The sequence below is a fragment of the Artemia sp. Qi Xiang Cuo genome, chromosome 19, assembly GCF_049724085.1.
Source record: "Artemia sp. Qi Xiang Cuo chromosome 19, ASM4972408v1, whole genome shotgun sequence".
Lineage (NCBI taxonomy): Eukaryota > Metazoa > Arthropoda > Branchiopoda > Anostraca > Artemiidae > Artemia > Artemia sp. Qi Xiang Cuo.
In genome coordinates, this window is record NC_142812.1 from 42,026,352 (window position 1) to 42,045,384 (window position 19,033).

Consider the following 19,033-nt stretch of genomic DNA (forward strand, 5'->3'; position numbering starts at 1 on the left):
AGGAATGGAAGCGTTTTTGGCTGTTTTTAGTAGATGACATAGGAGTGCTTTTTTTCAATTGATAGGATGGCTTTTTTAACATTTTTACACGATATATTAAAATCAGAAAAAAATAGTTTTGACCAATTTATTGAGGCTAGTTCCTTCTGTATTGCTTGATAGTCACTAAAAGTTTGAGGACAAACATTAGGTTGCAGACATATGTTCAAGGATAACTGAGTTAGTGTTTGAAGCACTTTGACAGTTTACAAAGCAAGGTATGCTGTGCAGACGTCAGCATATTACATTCAAATAGGCAGTGGTCAATTGTTTCGTTATACATGTTACAAGACCTGCAAAGAGGGAACAGGTGAACAGAACCACTTGAATTAGGAAACTGATAAGAAAATGCAAGAAAATTTAGTCTATTTGTTCCAGAATGAATTCTATGATACATTTTAGAAAAATACTTATTGGAAAAGGGGGAAAGAATAGGATTATTCATATTAAACATAATATCTGATAGTCTCCATTGGTAAATATCTCTAATGGAGATTGGTCTCCCACTTGGTTGGTCAATATTTATAACATTTTTTGCTATTTCATCTACCTGATGATTACCACTTATACCAGAGTGGCTTGGAATATACTGGAGATAAGTTCTTATGCCACTTGAAGCAAGATTATCTATAATACTAAGACAATGATAAGTGTCAATATCCAACTTACACTGAGGAGCTGAAGACAGCAACTCAAGGCTTGACAAAGAGTCAGAATAAACTATAATATTATTTGAATTAGCAATCAAAGGTTTATTTTCCACAAGGTGTTCTAATGCCATGATTATGGCATTTAACTTTGCAGACATTATAAATACATTATTATACAATCTCCCACCCATTGCAATTTTTAGGTGAGGAAGGAAAGCACCACTTGCTACCTTCTCATTTATTTTGGACCAATCAACAAATATTTGGAAGTGATTTTTATAGGTAATTGTATTCAGTTCAGCAAATTTTTTCTGGACAAAAGCAATGGGGGTTAAATATTTATTCCACTTTGAGAAATCAGTAATCTCTAATGGAGATTGGTCTCCCACTTGGTTGGTCAATATTTATAGCATTTTTTGCTATTTCATCTACCTGATGATTACCACTTATACCAGAGTGGCTTGGAATATACTGGAGATAAGTTCTTATGCCACTTGAAGCAAGATTATCTATAATACTGAGACAATGATAAGTGTCAATGTCCAACTTATACTGAGGAGCTGAGGCCAGCAACTCAAAGCTTGATAAAGAGTCGGAATATATAATAATATAATTTGAAATTGCAATCAGAGGTTGGTTATCCTTAAGGTGTTCTAATGCCATGATTATAGCATTTAACTCAGCAGAAATTATAGATAAATTATTATATAATCTCTCACCCATTGCAGTTATCAGGTGGGGAAGAAAAGCACCACTTGCTACCTTCTCATTCATTTTTGACCCATCAACAAAGATTTGGAAATGGTTTTTATAAGTAATTGTATTAAGTTCAGCAAATTGTTTCTGGACAAACGCAATGGGGGTTAAATCTTTATTCCACTTTGAGAAAACAGTATTTATTATGGGGATTGACCAATTCCATGGAGTGGATTAGGGGAAAGTAGGTGCAATAGACCTTGCGGGTACAGGAAACCTCTTCTGAATATTAGTATACTCATCTGCAATGCCTCTATACATGGCTGGATTTCTTAACCAATTATGTAGGGTGTGTGAGCTATTTGATTCAATTTTTGTAAGATGTTTTATCAAGAGAAAGACACGTCTCTTTCTTATTGTTGTTAATCCACTCTCCATAAGCAGAAACTTGATGCTTGTGGGTTTCCTAAGACCAAATATGAGACGTATTATATCGTTTTGTATTGTTTCAATTTTTTGCATCTGGGTCTTTGTACATGCACCATAGACGATGAGCCCATAGTCAATATGGGGTCATATATGTGATTTATAAAACTGGATTAAGGTTTTCTCCTTACAGCCCCAGGGTGTGGAAAGAAGTCTTTTTAGTATTCTTGTTTTTCTACAACATTTTTGTTATTGTGTTTGAAATGTGGAGGTGGAAATAAAGTTTTTGGTCAAGCATGAGACCTAGGTAATTAATATGATTATCTTCTGGAATAGTTGTTCCATTTAGAGTTAGTCTTGCATTAACATGATTTCGCTTTTGGTGAAATTGGATTATTTTTGACTTGGTAGGTGCAATGGGTAAATCTGAATGTTGAGATAATTTTTCAAATTGGAAAAGTGACTTTTCCAGCTTTGACTGTGCAATCTCAAAGATGTTGCCAGATGACCATAGTACCAGATCATCAGCATATTGTAGATTCGTGTGGGGGAGGTTGATGTCCCAGAGATATAGGGCAAAGAGGAGGCAGCTGAGGACTGCTCCCCGAGGAAGGTCTTTGGTTATTGTCTTTTGGGGTGAAGAAGCTGAGCCTACACAAACAATGAAACTTCGCAATTCTATGAAATATCTTATAAAAGATATTAAATTGGGGGGTAGTCCAAGGTTTGCAAGTTTATTTACAAGGATTTGGTGGTTCACATTGTCATATGCCGCTTCAAAATCTAGTTATTAGAAAGCTGCAACTAGGATATTATTTTTTGAGAATGATTCATTTATTACATTTGTTAACAATATGAAAGTATCTGTTGAGGAATGGTGTTTCCTGAAACCAGTTTGAGTGTGAGGGATCATATTATTTTTTTCAACAAACCAGAGGAGTTGGTAATAGACCATTTTCTCCATTATTTTTCCCATCACAGGAGTAATCATTATAGGCCTATAAGACTCAGGGTTATGTTTGGGTTTATTTTTCTTTAGGATTGGTAGGAGGGACGAACATTTCCAGATAGTGGGGAACGTAGATGAAGCCCAAGCATGATTATAACAATTTAGAAGTTCCTGTTTGTATGAGGGGGTGAGATTCTTTATCCATGTAGGGTGTATGTTGTCATAGCTGCCGCTAGTCTTGGTCCTAATATGATGTATTGCATTATTCATTTCCTGGATTGAAAATGGGCTGGTTATATGCTCGAATCCTGGGCGAGGTTGGTAACTTGGGTTCATAGAAATTGGGGGCATTTTGCTACAATTATTTGATGTTAGCTTATCAACAAAAAGAGTGGCAAATAGCTTAGCGTTTTCATTATCATTGTCATAATGGGTATTATTATGCATAAGCTCATACAGGAGTGGGTTGGGGGAAGTCTTTTTCCCACAGATGTGGCTTATGACTTTATGTATAATTGGCTCATGTGTTTCTCTGGAGAGATTCTTTGCAAAATTATTCCAATAGTTATATTTAGTATTTATTATGGTCCTTTTTAGATTAGATTCTGCTTGTAATTTTTTTTAAATATGTTGTAGGTGATGGTTTTTTTATGAATGCTCTCCTAGCTGCCTTTTTTGTTCTCCATTTATTTTGGCACTCATTTGTCCACCATGCCTTGGGAATGTGTTTAGGGAAGGTTTTCCTGGGTGTTATCCTGGGGATAGCATGATTAGCTGTATTTATTTGTAAAGATGCCAAAACTTAACTTCAGCATGTGTTTCAGCTGTTGCATTTGAAATGCATGAATTTTGGGTGAAACTTGTAATTTCATCATTTAGCTTATTTTGGAACATAGGCCAATTTGCTTTAGTGTTGATATATTTGGAGTTTAGTGATAGGGTTTCAGCAGGTTCATTTAGGGAGCAAACATGGCAAAGTGGTCTGTACATAGACTAACAATTTTATTTATATAAATTTTATTCAAAATATTTAAAGACACAATTTGAAGGTCAATTGTAGAGAAACTGCCACTTTTGGGGTTGAAATATGTATTCAGGTTTGGAGGGGTAGCAGCAGCTAATTCAGTATTATTTGAAGTCATATGCTCAATGAACGTACCAGCTTTGTTTGCTGGTTTATTCCCCCACAGAAGGATGTGGGCATTAAAGTCTCCACAAATAATGATATTTTTCAACATATTAGAATTATTTATTATATAGCTGAAGAAATCCATGGCATCTGTAGTTTGGCCATTAGGGTTATAAAAGCTTATTATGTAAGTTTTTGTATTATTCAGCCAAACACTGATACCAATTGCATCAACATCATTTACAAAATCTGGAAAGTTGATGCCACAGAATTTTATATTATTTTTGACTATTAAAGCTACTCCACCTCCTTTTCTCTCTTATGATCTATCCTTTCTCAGGATTGTATATCCCAGAGACTTAATTTGTTGATTTTGGTTTACATGAGTTTCCTGGAGGCAAGCAATATTGATGGAATTATTATTCATAAAAGATATTAGTTCATTTAACTTATTTTCTATGAGTGATCTTACGTTCCACTGGAGTATTGATATGTGTTGTGTTGTTGATTTATTTTTCATATAACTGTATATCAATGTTCAGCTTTGTTAATAGTAAAGTAAGATCTTTTTTTGCTTGAATGACCCTATGATCAGGGATGCAGATTTTTGCCCCATTCTGCAATTATTTTTGTTTTTTGTAGTTGATGTATATTCATGGCCTGAACTGCATTACAGTTTAGAATGAATAAGCATATATTTGGGGATTGCATGTTTAGTTGTGCATCCTGTTTGTCAGTTAAGGGATTAATTCCTGGTAGTGTTTCTGGTTTGTTTCTTCTTGGGAGAGGGTGCCAGGCCAACCTCATCTCACTAGACAAGGAGACTTGTTGGCTTGGTGATTCATTCTGTTAGAGATGTGAGCTAGGGGGCTTAAAGGATGGTGTTTTGTAAGGGGTACTTGATGCATTGGGAGTGTTTGACTTGGGAGTTTTATTTGATTTCATTATAGGTTTTATTTGGTGTGGTTGGACAGTATTTGCTTCCATAGCTGTAAAAGGGTATGGAATGACCTTCTCTGTTGCTATTTGGAGTGTTAGTGCTCTTTTCTTATATGCAGGGCATTGTGATTTATTGGTGGATTCATATGGGCCTTTACAATTGATACATGTAGGCTGAGTGTTGTTGTAAGTTATCAACTCTTTAGGATGGGAGCCTTTACAATTACTACAGGCTAGGAGAATTCCATTGCATTTATTTGTTGTGTGTCCCAGTTTCAGACACTTCTGACAGTGGATAGGTTTTGGCTTGTATTCCTTGTGTGGTTTGATTTGCCCAAATAGGAATAACTTTTCTGGGATATTAATTTTTTCCTTCAGTGTAAATAAGAAAGATCTACTTGTTTTTAATCCATTAGAGTTGGGTTTACCCAGTTGAGTGACATCTTCTACAGGGATTGTGTTACCAGCCCTATCTGAGAGCCCTTCTTGTAACTCCTGAATTGGTATTTCTAGGGGAACATTATATACTACTATTTTTGTTGGGGATTGTTTTGTGTTCCATTTAGATGAATTAATTGGGGTGTTCAGAAGAGATTTTAGATTTAATATTATATCTGCTGATTTCTGATCTTGGACAGCTATTAGCAAGGATCCATCACGGTGAATGTTAAGAGAAAACATTGATTTTAACATTTTGAAAATTGCAACCCTTATTGTAGTAATCTTTGTTATTTCAAAGGGGTATTAGGAGAAATTTTGAGGTAAATTCCTAAGTTATGGGAAGGAGAATCTTGGACTAGGGGAGGGGAAATACTTTTGATTGGGGACGTCTTTTTTCTTTTTTTGGAGCTCCTAGAAAGGACCTCTTGACACCCATTATCATCAATTGTGACATTAGCTCCAACACTGATCATTGTACTATTCTCAGAATTTGAGCTTTCATGTGAGCTTTGTGATAGAGAGCTTGACCAGCCAAGATGGGGCAAAAATAAATCAATTTCATTAGTATTTCGGTTGGGATCTGGAGGGACTTTTTTTAGGGGGAGTTCTTTGCATTGCCTATTGGAATAAGCTTTAAGCTAAACAGGAAAGGATAATACTATGATACCAGACCGTCTGCACTCTACTGTGGGGAAAACTTCACCATCCGCAAAAGAAACACCGCAGTATGGCCCTGAGGAGGATTTTGAGTACGATTGGTTTGGTACAACTACTGATAAATCGAGACAATAATTCACAAGAAATTTATTTGTAAATTTCTTAAAGTGTTGCTGTTGTGACTGTTCTTCTTTCTTCTTCTATTTAACAGCAGGCGGGCTTTTCAGTAATACTATTTAGCCCTTTTCCTTTTGCTTCACTCTGTGGGCTACAGAGCTACTGGCTTGATTGCCTCTTATTTATTAGATATTTTCAGATATCTTTCAGTAGACCGTCTAACTCTAAGAGTTCAATTATGAGATGATAGATGTCGATTTCTATGCTCTGTGTGCAGGTGCAATTGGTTAGGCTCTTGGGTGATAGTGAGATTTTATGGTGTTTGAAGCATTTTTATAGTTTACAAAGCAAGGTATTTTGTGCAGATATCAGCATATTACAATCAAATAGGCAATGTTCAATTGTTACATTAGTCACGGTTTCCGGCCTGCACCGAGTTGGTTTGGTGAACTAATTCTAAGAAAGATGAAGCCTATTCGAGACGGCAGGAAGATTTAGTCCATTTGTTCAATAACACATGATATTGTAAATTTTGACAGATACGTTTTTTGACAAGGGCGAAAGCGCGGATTAATTTTATTAAAATCAATATCTGATTGTCTCCATCGGTAAATATCTCTAATTGGGATTGGTCTCCCACTTGGCTGGTCAATATTTATAGCTGTTCTTGCTGTTTCATTAACCTGATGATTACCACTTATGCCAGATTGACTAGGAATATACTGAAAATAAGTTCTTACGCCACTTGAAGCAAGATTATCTATAATTATGAGACAATGATAGGTGTCAATGTCGAACTTATACTGAGGAGCTGAGGCCAGCAACTCAAGGCTTGATAAAGAGTCGGAATATATAATAATATTATTTGAAATTGCAATTAGAGGTTGGTTATCCTTAAGGTGTTCTAATGCCATGATTATTGCATTTAACTCAGCAGAAATTATAGATAAATTATTATATAATCTCTCGCCCATTGCAGTTATTTGGTGGGGAAAAAAAGCACCACTTGCTACCTTCGCATTCATTTTTGACCCATCAACCAATATTTGAAAAGGATTTTTATAGGTAGTTGTAGTAACTTCAGCTAATTTTTTCTGGACAATAGGAATAGGGGTTAAATGTTTATTCTACTTTGAAAAATTAGCGTTCATTCTAGGAATTTAACAATTCCATGGTGGGCAGTGGGGGAAAGTAGGGGCAATGGACTTTGCTTGTACAGGGAACTTCTTCTGAATATTGGCATACTCATCTGCAATGCCTCTATACATGGCTGGATTTCTTAACCAATTATGTAGGGTGTGTGAGCTATTTGATTCAATTTTTGTAAGATGTTTTGTCAAGAGAAAGCTACATCTCTCCCTTATTGTTGTTAATCCACTCTCCATAAGCAGAAACTTGGTGCTTGTGGGTTTCCTAAGACCAAATATGAGACGTATTATATCATTTTGTGTTGTTTCAATTTTTTGCATCTGGGTCTTTGCACATGCGCCATATACGATGAGCCCATAGTCAATATGGGGTCTTATGTGTGATTTATAAAACTGGAGTAAGGTTTTCTCCTTTACATCCCCAGGGTGTGGAAAGAAGTCTTTTTAGTATAATTGTTTTTCTATAGCATTTTTTTATTGAGTTTGAAATGAGGAGGTGGAAATTAAGTTTTTGGTCAAGCATGAGACCTAGGTAATTAATATGATTATTTTCTGGAATAGTTGTTCCATTTAGAGTTAGTTTTGCATTAACAAGGTTTTGCTTTCGGTGAAATTGGATTATTTTTGACTTGGTAGGTGCAATGAATAAATCTGAACGTTTAGAGAATTTTTCCAATTGGAAAAGTGACATTTGCAGATTTGACTGTGCTATCTCAAACGTGTTGCCAGATGACCATAGCACCAGATCATCAGTACATTGTAGATTCGGGTGGGGGAGGCTCATGTCCCAGAGATATAGGGCAAAGAGGAGGCAACTGAGGACTGCTCCCTGAGGTAGGCCTTTGGTTGTTGTCTTTTGGGGTGAAGAGGCTGAACCAACACAAACAACGAAACTTCGCACTTCTATAAAGGATTTTATAAAAGATACTAGCTTGGGGGGTAGTCCAAGGTTTGCAAGTTTGTTTAGAAGGGTTTGGTGGTTAACATTGTCGTATGCCCCTTCAAAATCTAAAAAAGCTGCAACTAGGACATTATTTTTTGAGAATGATTATTGTATCGCATTAGTTAGAAAAATGAAAGCATATGCTGAGGAGTGGCGTGTACTGAATTCAGTTTGAGTTCGAGGGATCATATTATTTTTTTAAACAAACCAAAAGTCGGTATTATATCATTTTCTCCATTATTTTCCCCATCACAGGAGTAATCATTATGGGCCTATAGGACTCATGGTTCTCTTTGGGTTTATTTGTCTTGAGGGTTGGTAGGAGGGAAGAACATTTCCATATATTGGGGAACATAGAAGATGCCCAAGCGTGATTACAACAATTGAGCAGTTCTTGATTGTATGAAGGGGTGATATTCTTTATCCATGAAGGGTGTATATTGTCATAGCTGCCGCTAGTTTTGGTCCTAATATGATGTTGCAAATAGCTTAGCTTTTTCATTATCATTGTCATAATGGGTATTATTATGTATAAGCTCATACAGGAGTGGGTTGGGGGAAGTCTTTTCCCCACAGATGTGGCTTATTACTTTATGTATAATTGGCTCATGTGTTTCTCTGGAGAGATTATTTGCAAAATTATACCAGTATTTATATTTAGCATCTATTATAGTCCTTTTTAGATTAGATTCTGCTTGTACTTTATTTAAATATGTAGTAGGTGTTGGTTTTTTTTATGAATGCTCTCCTAGCTGCCTTTTTTGTTCTCCATTTATTTTGGAACTCATTTGTCCACCATGCTTTAGGACTGTGTTTAGGGAAGGTTTTCTTGGGTGTTGTCCTGGGGATAGCATGAATAGCTGTATTTATTAGTAAAGATGCCAAGACTTCAGCATGTGTGTCAACTGTTGTGTTTGAAATACATGAATTTTGGGTGAAACTTGTAATTGCGTCATTTAGCTTATTTTGGAACATAGACCAATTTGCTTTAGTGTTGATACATTTGGAGGTATGTCATAGAGTTTCAGCGGGTTCATTTAGGGAGCAAACTATAGCAAAGTGGTCAGTACATAGACTATCAATTTTATTTATATAAATTTTATTCAAAATGTTTAATGACGCAATTTGTAGGTCGATTGTGGAGAATCTGCCACTTTTGGGGTTGAAATGTGTATTCAGGTTTGGAGGGGTAGCAACAGCTAATACAGTATTATTTGAAGTCATATGCTCAAATCAATTTACCAGCTTTATTTGCTGATTTATTCCCCCACAAAAGGCCGTGGGCATTGAAATCTCCACAAATAATGATATTTTTTAACATATTAGAATTATTTATATATTTAAAGAAATCCATGGCATCTGTAGTTTGGCCATTAGGGTTAAAAAGCTTATTATGTAGGTTTTTGTATTATTCAGCCAAACACTGATACCGATTGCATCAACATCATTTGCAAAATCTGGAAAATTGATGCCACAGAATTTTATATTATTTTTAACTAATAAAGCTACTCCACCTCCTTTTCTGTCTTATGATCTATCCTTTCTCAGGATAGTATATCCCAGAGACTTAATTTGTTGATTTTGGGTTAAATGAGTTTCCTGAAGGCAAGCAATATTAATGGAATTATTATTCATAACAGATATTAGTTCATTTAGCTTATTTTCTGTGAGTGATCTTACTTTCCACTGGAGTATTGATATGTGTTGTGTTGTTGATTTATTTTTCATGTAACTGTGTATCAATGTTCAGCTTTGTTAAAAGTAAAGCAAGATATTTTTTCGCTTAAACGAGCATATCATCAGGGATGTAGATTTTTGCCGATTCTGCAATGATTTTTGTTTTCTGTAGTTGATGCTTGTTCATGGCTTGAACTGCAGTACAGTTTAGAATGAATAAGCATATATTTGGGGATTGCATGTTTGGTTGTGCATCCTGTTTGTCGGTTAAGGGATTAATTCCTGGTAGTGTTTCTGGTTTGTTTCTTCTTGGGATGGGGGGGGGGCCAGGCTGACCTCATCTCTCAGGACAAGGAGGCTTGTTGATTTTGTGATTCCTTCTGATAGGGAATGTGAGGTAGGGGGCCTAGAGGATGGTGTTTTATACGGGGTACTTGATGCATTGGGGGCGTTTGACTTGGGGGTTTTGGTTGGTTTCATTATGGGCTTTATTTGATATTGTTGGGCAGCATTTGCTTCCATTGCTGCAAAGGAGTATGGAATGGCCTTCTCTGTCGCTATTTGGAGTGTTAGTGCTCTTTTCTTATATGCGGGGCATAGTGATTTGTTGGTAGATTCATGTGGGCCTTTGCAATTGATGCATGTAGGCTGAGTGTTGTTGCAAGTTGTCAACTCTTTAGGATGGAATGCTTTACAATTACTACACTCTAGTTTTCATTCATAGTCTCATCATAGTCTCATTCATAGTCTCATTCTCTAGTCTCATCAGTTTTCATTCAGAGTTCAAAGCGATAACACCTATCTAAAAACAGATATTTTCTCGAACATAATCAAATTAGTAAGTTTCGCAATCTAATCTCAGTGAAGTAAAAGAACATTTATTTCATAACGAAATTGGAACGTTTTACGAGCACCATCAGATTAGTAAGTTTTGCAAGCTAATTTACTGTGGTACTGTGAAGATCAATATATGCAGTAAATAGCTCTAGTTATTACATTTGAGTGAAAAAGGATTATACTTGCGCAACGTTTGGATTATAAAAATTAGAATATAAAGGATTATAAACAGCACGTTTTTTGGATTTTCGGGGGGTAGTCAAACTCCCCCTTGCGAGTAAGTTTCGTATAATGTTTTGAATTATCATTATGTTCTTGCCCGAGTAACAGCATAGTTCACACGAGGGTGATTGTTATCAGTGTTCAGTGGCAGATTTGGTTCACTTCATGGATTTTCGAAGCCCATATTCCCCTGTTGCCGCTTCTATCACCCAAGTTTGATATTTAGCCATTATTGAGGCGTACCTGTCCTGGTTATATTTTTAGCCGTGCTAGTAATTAACGGCCAAAGCCAACAGTACGTTAAAATTAGAGTGAGTAAAGAAACAATTTATCTATTTGAAGTGGGCGAAGTCTCTTTACTTTAATTGGTATGGGTCGTAATCGTAAACGTAATCGTCCTGCTGAGGACGGGTCAGAAAACCCGTTGAATTCTACAGCTACTAGTACCGGAAGTTCTATCACCCAAATTACCGTGGAAACTTTATCACAGAATTTTAATAAAGTACTTGAAGCTGTCCAAGAAAATGGTAGAAAACTAGACATGGTGAATGATAAGTTAAAAACACTAGACGATCGTGTTTCCAAAATAGAGGTGGCCCAGTCTGACCAGGGTTCTCAAGTTGCTATTCATGATAGTAGAATTGAAGTTCTAACAAATGAGAACTCATCCTTGAAATCACAATTATCAGTTCTTGTTGATGAGGCTAAGGCCCAGGGAAATGCAGTTTTGGAAATGTCGGATAGGCTTGTTAAACTAGAAATTGAACAGAGGGGTAAAAACATAATTGTTTCGAATGCAGGTTGCGAAAGTGAAAATGTTGCTGTTGCTTTGTTCCAGGATATTGTTAAAGTGGGTTTAGAACAACCTACGGTACCACCATTCAAAGTTATTCAGTGTAAGAAGGATGCCAAATTTTTCTAAGTTGAACTGAGTGACAAGGAGACAAAAAATGTCCTATTATGCTGTGCAAAAAAAACTAAAGAATAAGAATGTTGACACATTTAAGGAATTGTTTCTGAGTGACGATGATACCCCTGAGATAGGTCGGGCTAGGAACATTTTATCTTATAATCGAACCCAGTTACGTGATGCGCGTGTTGATGCACGGGTTTCTAAATCTTTCCCACCTTGGGTTCAATTTAAACGCCCTGATGGATCAATCGCTAAGTATTTTCAGAATGATATAACTACTGAACTTGCTAGACCTGTTATTAGCCATGATTATGGAGGGCGTAGTCAAAAAGGTCGATCTGTAAAGCAGAAGTGAATGTTCTGCTTGTTTGTTGTTAATCAAGGAAAATTATATTTTTTTTTATAGTTTGTGATGTAAAGTTAAGTAATTTAATTGGCTGTTAGAGTTTAGATTGGATACCCTCTGTGTGATTATGTTGTGCTCTTTGGTGATTAATAATGATTGTTTTCTTCGCTTGCCTTTATTTAGAATTTATACCTTATTTCTTTTGGTGTTTTATCTTTTCATTTTTTCTTTTGATTATTTTTGTTTAATTTGTTGTTGTGAGAATTGAGAGAGTATCTTTAATTGTGATTGGTACATGCTCTATTCGTCACCACAGGCCATTTGGATCTTTAATAGATAGTGATTAGAGATCTTGTTCTGCCCCTGGGGGCTCGTAGTATAATTGATTTGGAAAATAAGAAGGTTAATTTTTATAATTATTTTAATGAATGTATTAATAGAAATTTAGACTTTGTGGTTCCAGCTTTTAACCCCCCTGAGGATTCTAAATTTGTTTTTAGTTATGATTTTCATGATGTTGAGTATCGGCATGGTGGATCGGAAGATTTTGGGATTTTTCTTTTGAATTGTCAGGGCCTAAATATGACATTTGATTTTTTAGCGAATCTAGGTAAACTTAATCTTTTCCATGTGTTTGCTTTGACGGAGACCTGGTTGAAGGACCACAATTCTGCTCTTTTAGATATACCTGGATATACTTTGTTTATTCGGAACCGGGAGTTACGTCAACACGGGGGTCTTGCGGCTTATGTTCGTGAAGATCTCCGTGTTAGAGTCCGAGATGATCTAAGTGAATATAAGGAAATGGTGTGAGAAACACTAGTATTACAAGCTAAATTGAATAATGTTGATACATATTTAGTAATTGTATATAGGCCTCCTTCTGGTTCTATTCAAGAATTTTTTGAGAATCTTCATGAACAGCTTGCAAAAGTACAAATTAGTAATAACCCTTGTTTTGTTCTAGGTGACTTTAATATCAACATGCTGGATATGGAGTCTTTTGTGACTTCTCAGTTATTAAATTTGTGTATGTCTTATGGACTGTTCCCAACGATTAATATCCCAACTAGAGTTTCTTGGACGTCTGCAAAACTTTTGGATAATATTTTTTCTAATTCACCTTTTAGATCGCCAAGAGTTCTTGTAAATGTGGAATTTGACCACTTTGGTGTTTTTGCAGATTTTGAGGTATCTATCTCTAAGCGAGAAACTCCTGAACGGAGTAAAAGAGTTGCAGTTATTGTTAGTAGTGCCCTATTGAAACTAAAAAATAATATGGTTCATATTGATTGGGTATCTCTGTGTTGAAATGAAAGTAATTTAAATACTAAATTGTCACTCTTCTATAGTAAGCTTTTAGAAATGGTTAAGGAAGTGGGAGCAGTGAAGAATTCGAAAGGTCGAAAACATAACGGGAGGAAGCCATGGATAACGCATGACCTTCTTCGAAAAATAAATGTAAGAGATAGACTGTTTAAGTCACAAGCTTTAAGACCGACGGATGAGAATAAAGAGCGATACCGTGTTTTTCGTAATTGTTTGAATAATCTCCTCCGTGAGGCTAAACAAAAATATTTTAGTATGAAGTTTAATGATGTTAAAGGTAACCCGTTGAAAACTTGGCAAATAATCCGTAATGTTATAGGTCAACGGTCTTAATATTCTACCAACAGAAGTGACTGTTAATGAGGTTATAATTGCAGATGGTACTGGGATATGTAATGAGTTTTTAAATCATTTTTGTTCAGTAGGCCTACAAATAGCCGAGATGATTTCCTCGTTTCTAGATGACCCACCCTTTGGATCTACTCTACCATCTCCTGCAAATGTATCGCTACATCTAAAGATGATTACATTAGATGAGTTAAGGGATATTATCTATAGTATGAAAAATAGTTCGTCCGGTAGTGACCTAGTTAGCGAAAAAATTCTAAAATACATTTTCCCTTGTATATCTGGTGTTCTGACATCACTGATTAATGATTGCTTCCGTCAAGGAAGGTTTCCAGATTGTTTAAAAAATGCAAGAGTGACACCGGTTTATAAAGGTGGTGATAGTAATGATTTGGGTAATTATCGCCCAATATCAGTCTTGCTAGTTATTTCTCGTCTTATTGAAAAGTGTTTTAGTAATCGGTTGACCTATTTTTTAGAGAAGTTTAAATTTTTGAATAATAATCAGTTCGGTTTCAGAAAATACAGGAAGACAGAGGATGCATTGATATTTTTTACTAGTATAATTAACATAGCTTTAGATAAAGGATTTAAGGTTGGTGCAGTGTTTCTAGACTTACAGAAGGCTTTTGATACAGTTGACCATGGCCTACTCCTGGAAAAATGTGAGGTCTATGGGATCCGAGGTAAAACTCTTGACTTTATACGGAGTTTCCTTAGTAACCGGTACCAGTTTGTAGAGATGACTTGTATACAATCAGGCGCCTGCCCAGTGACTAGAGGTGTCCCGCAGGGGTCATTTCTTGGTCCGATTCTTTTTTTATTGTATATTAATGATATGCCTGATTGTATCCCAGGTTGTTGTTTTAATGTTAGTGATATGGTCAAAAATCCCAGGAATGAGACGGTGTCATTATTTGCTGATGACACAGTTGCTGTAAGTACCGCGAAGACAGAAGAATTACTTCAGACATCGATGAAAGATGCTATTGAAAGGTTATATTCCTGGTTGAGGGTAAATAGATTAAAGATTAATCTGGGTAAGACTAATTTTGTTATTTTTTCCCGTTCGGCAGATTTTTATCCATGGTTTCAGGATATTGCAACACAGTATGGAGCTTTAAAGTGGGTGTGTTCTTATAAGTACCTGGGGGTTTATATTAATGATGTTTTATCATTCAAGCGCCATGTACATTATGTTTGTAAAACCATGTCTCGTAACCTGGGTATAATGAGAAAACTTAAGCATTTTTTTCCTCCTTTTGTTATGCGCCTTCTTTATTATTCCCTTATCCATCCATATATGTTGTATTGCAGTAGCGTTTGGCTTGGAACATTTCATGCTATTGTTCGGCCAGTACAAGTTCTACAAAACAACGCTGCTCGGCTGCTAGATGGCCTACAACCCCGGGATTCGGTACGAAACGTGTATGAGCGTGTAAAGATACTGCCAGCTTCTGGATTACGGGAGTTTTATACACTTCTATTCATTTCTAGGATTCAGAGGGGTATAAACCTCCCGTGTTTTGATAGCTTGGCTAACCTGAGATCTTCTGTCCATGATTATGATACTAGGTCATCTGCAGAGATTAATACTCCACTGGTAGTTTCGGCCCGATCGATGTTTTCTTTGCTTCACAGGGGGATCAGAAGTTGAACCATCTTGATCAAAATATAAAAAATATAGGTGATATTTCTTCGTTTAAGATAGTAATTAAAGGGATGCTTTTTAGTAAGTATGAATTTTAGGTTTTTTTTTTTTTTTTTTTTTTTTTTTTTTTTTTAATAATGATATTGGTAAATTTTTATGGCTCCTGGGGGTGATGATTATGAATATGATTGCAAATTTAATGAAAATGTTAAGGTTTAAGGTTTGTGGTGCTGTTTGGGGACTGTGTTATAGATAGGTTATTATTTTTTTTTGTTTTTTTTTTATTGTTGTTTTGTTATGTTAGTGTATTTTTGCCACCCCCTTGGACAAGTTTTTACTTCTTGGGGTGGCCACTAAACTTATGTTAAATTGATTGTTTGTTTAAAATAAATCTCTCTCTCTAGAAGAATTCCATTGCATTTGTTTGTTGTGTGTCCCAGTTTGAGACACTTCTGACACTGGATAGGCTTTGGTTTGTATTCCTTGTGTGGTTTCATTTGCCCAAATAGGAATAACTTTTCTGGGATGTTAATTTTTTCCTTAGTGTAAATAAGAAGGATCTACTTGTTTTTAGGCCATTAGAGTTGGGTTTACCAAGTTTGGTAACATCTTCAACTGGGATTGTGTTTCCAGCCCTATCTGAGAGCCCTTCTTTTAACTCCTGAATGGGTATTTCTGGAGGAACATTATAAACTACTATTTTTGTTGGGGATTGTTTTGGGTTCCATTTAGATGGATTAATTGGGGTATTCAGAAGGGATTTAGATTAATTATTGTGTCTGCTGATTTCTGATCTTGGACAGCTATTAGCAGAGATCCATCACGGTGAATATTAAGAGAGAACATTTATTTTATCAATTTGAAAATTGCAACTCTTATTGCAGTAATCTTTTTTATTTCAAAGAAGGTAATAGGCGAAATTTTAAGGTAAATTCCTAAGTTTTGGGAGGGAGGATCTTGGGCAGGGAGAAGGGAAATGCTTTTGATTGGGGAGATTTTTTTCCTTTTTTTAGAGCTTCTAGAAAGGACCTCTTGAAACCCATTATCATCATTTAAGTAACATTAGCCCCTACACTGATCATTGTCCTATTCTCAGAATTGGAGCTATCATGTGAACTTTTTGGTAGTGAGCTTGACCAGCCAGGATGGGTATCAGTTTCACTGGTATTTGGGTTGGGGTCTGGGGGGATTTTTTTTTGGAGGACTTCTAAGCATTGCCTATTGGAAAAAGCTTTAAACTAAAACAAGAAAGGATATTACAATGATAACAAACCGTCTGCACTCTACTGTGGGAAGAAATTCAGGATCAAAATAAACACCACAGTATGGCCCTGAGGAGGATTTGAGCACAATTGGTTCGGTACAACTACTGATTGATTGAGATAATAATACACAAGAAATTTATTTGAAATTTCTTAAAATGTTGCTGCTGTTGAACTGCTGCTGTTAACCTATTTTTTTATTTGGTTTGCAATCTCCCCTATATATCTCCACTAACCCAGGAATATCCGCTTCTTCATCTTTTAAGAGCACTTGGATATTTAGAAGTTTATTTGTAAGAGAATGAACATTGCTAGAGATGACACGCAGGTTATTATTATTTTGAAGCTTTCGGGATCGGTCATCCAGAGGCAGAGGTCCCGTAGCTGCAACTGTGTTTGTCACAATAGGGGTAGTTGTTAGTTCAGAAATGGCACTGATGAAGCTCGAATTACTCGAACTGTCACATGAAAAGAAAGATTCACTATGTTCATTTTCAGTCGATACACAAGTATTAACACTTGAAGTTCTACAAAGCGAAGAGGATAACTGCAAGAAATCAGGGCTATTTACAGGAGGTGAGGGACAAACTGTTATGTCTCCATTGCGGCTGGGTTAAGGGCTGAATATTGTCAGGTCATTCCTTACTTAAGTTGGTTACCACAAACTGTTTGAAAACCAAACATCTTCTTATTAAAATTGTGTTTCAGAATGCTCCTTATGACCCTTGCGTCTAAACATGTGGCATTTTTCCTCACTGAAAGAGACAAAAATAATAACTAAACCCCTGTCAGAACAATTTGGTGTTTTATGTGCTTAGGAACAAATAACCCTGTATATTTATCTAAGAACTCCTGGGAAGTTTTTGAGGTCAGAGGCAACAATACAGCATTACCTATAGGAAAAGCCACAAGGCTTCAATCTTTTATTATCTGTTATTATTTTTTTCCCAGAGGCACTTCATATGGAAGAGTTGGTCATATAAACTTCAGAGGGGGGTGATTAGATTCGAAATTAAAAGTTCTAGCCATATGGGAATTGGAAGTTCCCCTTTTATGATTCAAAAGTGATCAGCCCCTGCCCTTTTCTCCAGATGCATCTAATAGAAATTTAAATATCTCCATTTTTTTAAAAAGAGTTCACTAATCATAGAAACGAAAATAGGGTGGTAAAACAACCCCCCAGAGCCTCGGGGCAGGTGTGGAAAGTTATGGCCCCATGGGCATATAAGGTTTTTATGCAAGGGTTTTTTAAATAGTTAAAAGATCAGATAAGCCTGTCCTTAACCCCTGCTCAGAAACAGCTTATTAATGATATTCTATTCCAAAACTTAAGGGAGCAGTAACCAATGATACAATGGGTTTTGGATTTTTACATTTAGGGAAGGAGGTGTGATTTTCATTACGATTCTATGACTTTTAGGTGGTGTTCCCCCCCCTTTTTTTAGGTGGTGCACCCAAACTCTTGTTTCTAGTGATTTGGTTCATTTTAAGCTTCATTTGCATATTCAATTTAAGTTTTACTTGTTTTTAAATGTATTTATTCATTTATATTAGTACCTGTTGTATGTTTGTTCGCTATGATTGTTTATTTAATTTATGTTCGTTTTGGGTTTCATTTATACTTCAATAGCAAAAGATTTTTGTTCATTGGAAACTTGATTTGCATATTCAGCTTAAACTGTATTTGTTTTGAGATTTATTTATTCATTTATGTTAATACCTGTTCTATGTTTTCTTGCTATGATTGTTTATTTAATTTCTGTTTGTTTTGGATTTCATTTATTCTTTAATAGTATTTCTGGTCGTTTTGAGTTTAACTATTGTACGTTTTTATTTCTTCTGATCTTAAGTTTAATATGGCCTTTACTTTTCTTTGGAAAACTTCTTTTTTTGGAAAGTTTTTTTTTTTAATTAATTAGGGAAAAAGAAGAGGGCTGAATAATGTCACCTAAAATGCCCATAAATCTAATTAAAGAGGATGGATTTTTAATAACAAAACTGATAAAAGTTCATCTATTTACAGGTAAATAAGTTACTAATAGACTGTATAGTAATCTCCAAAAAGCTTCTTTCACATAAGGGATTGTTAGACAATTTTGATGACAGATTGATAAACTTCGCTTTCTTATGGGAACATGCTGCTTTATTTGACTAAATTTTTGGTTTTTATTGCCAACTGAAGAGAAAATATTTGCTTTGCATCAGAAAGCTGTAACACCCTGCCCCATCCTCCATTTACAGGAACTTATTCTTTCATTTTGGGATATAACCTTTTCATTCAATATTATTTAGCCCTCTTCTCATTTTCTGAGTG

The 19,033-nt window shown here is 35.7% G+C and overlaps 1 protein-coding gene across 1 annotated transcript in view; it reads left to right on the top strand.

The window, feature by feature from the left end:
• The window catches only part of Atf-2 (Activating transcription factor-2), a 52,908-nt gene that overhangs the window by 4,197 nt on the left and 29,678 nt on the right, over window positions 1-19,033 (top strand). The gene's annotated exons all lie outside the window — the stretch shown is intronic.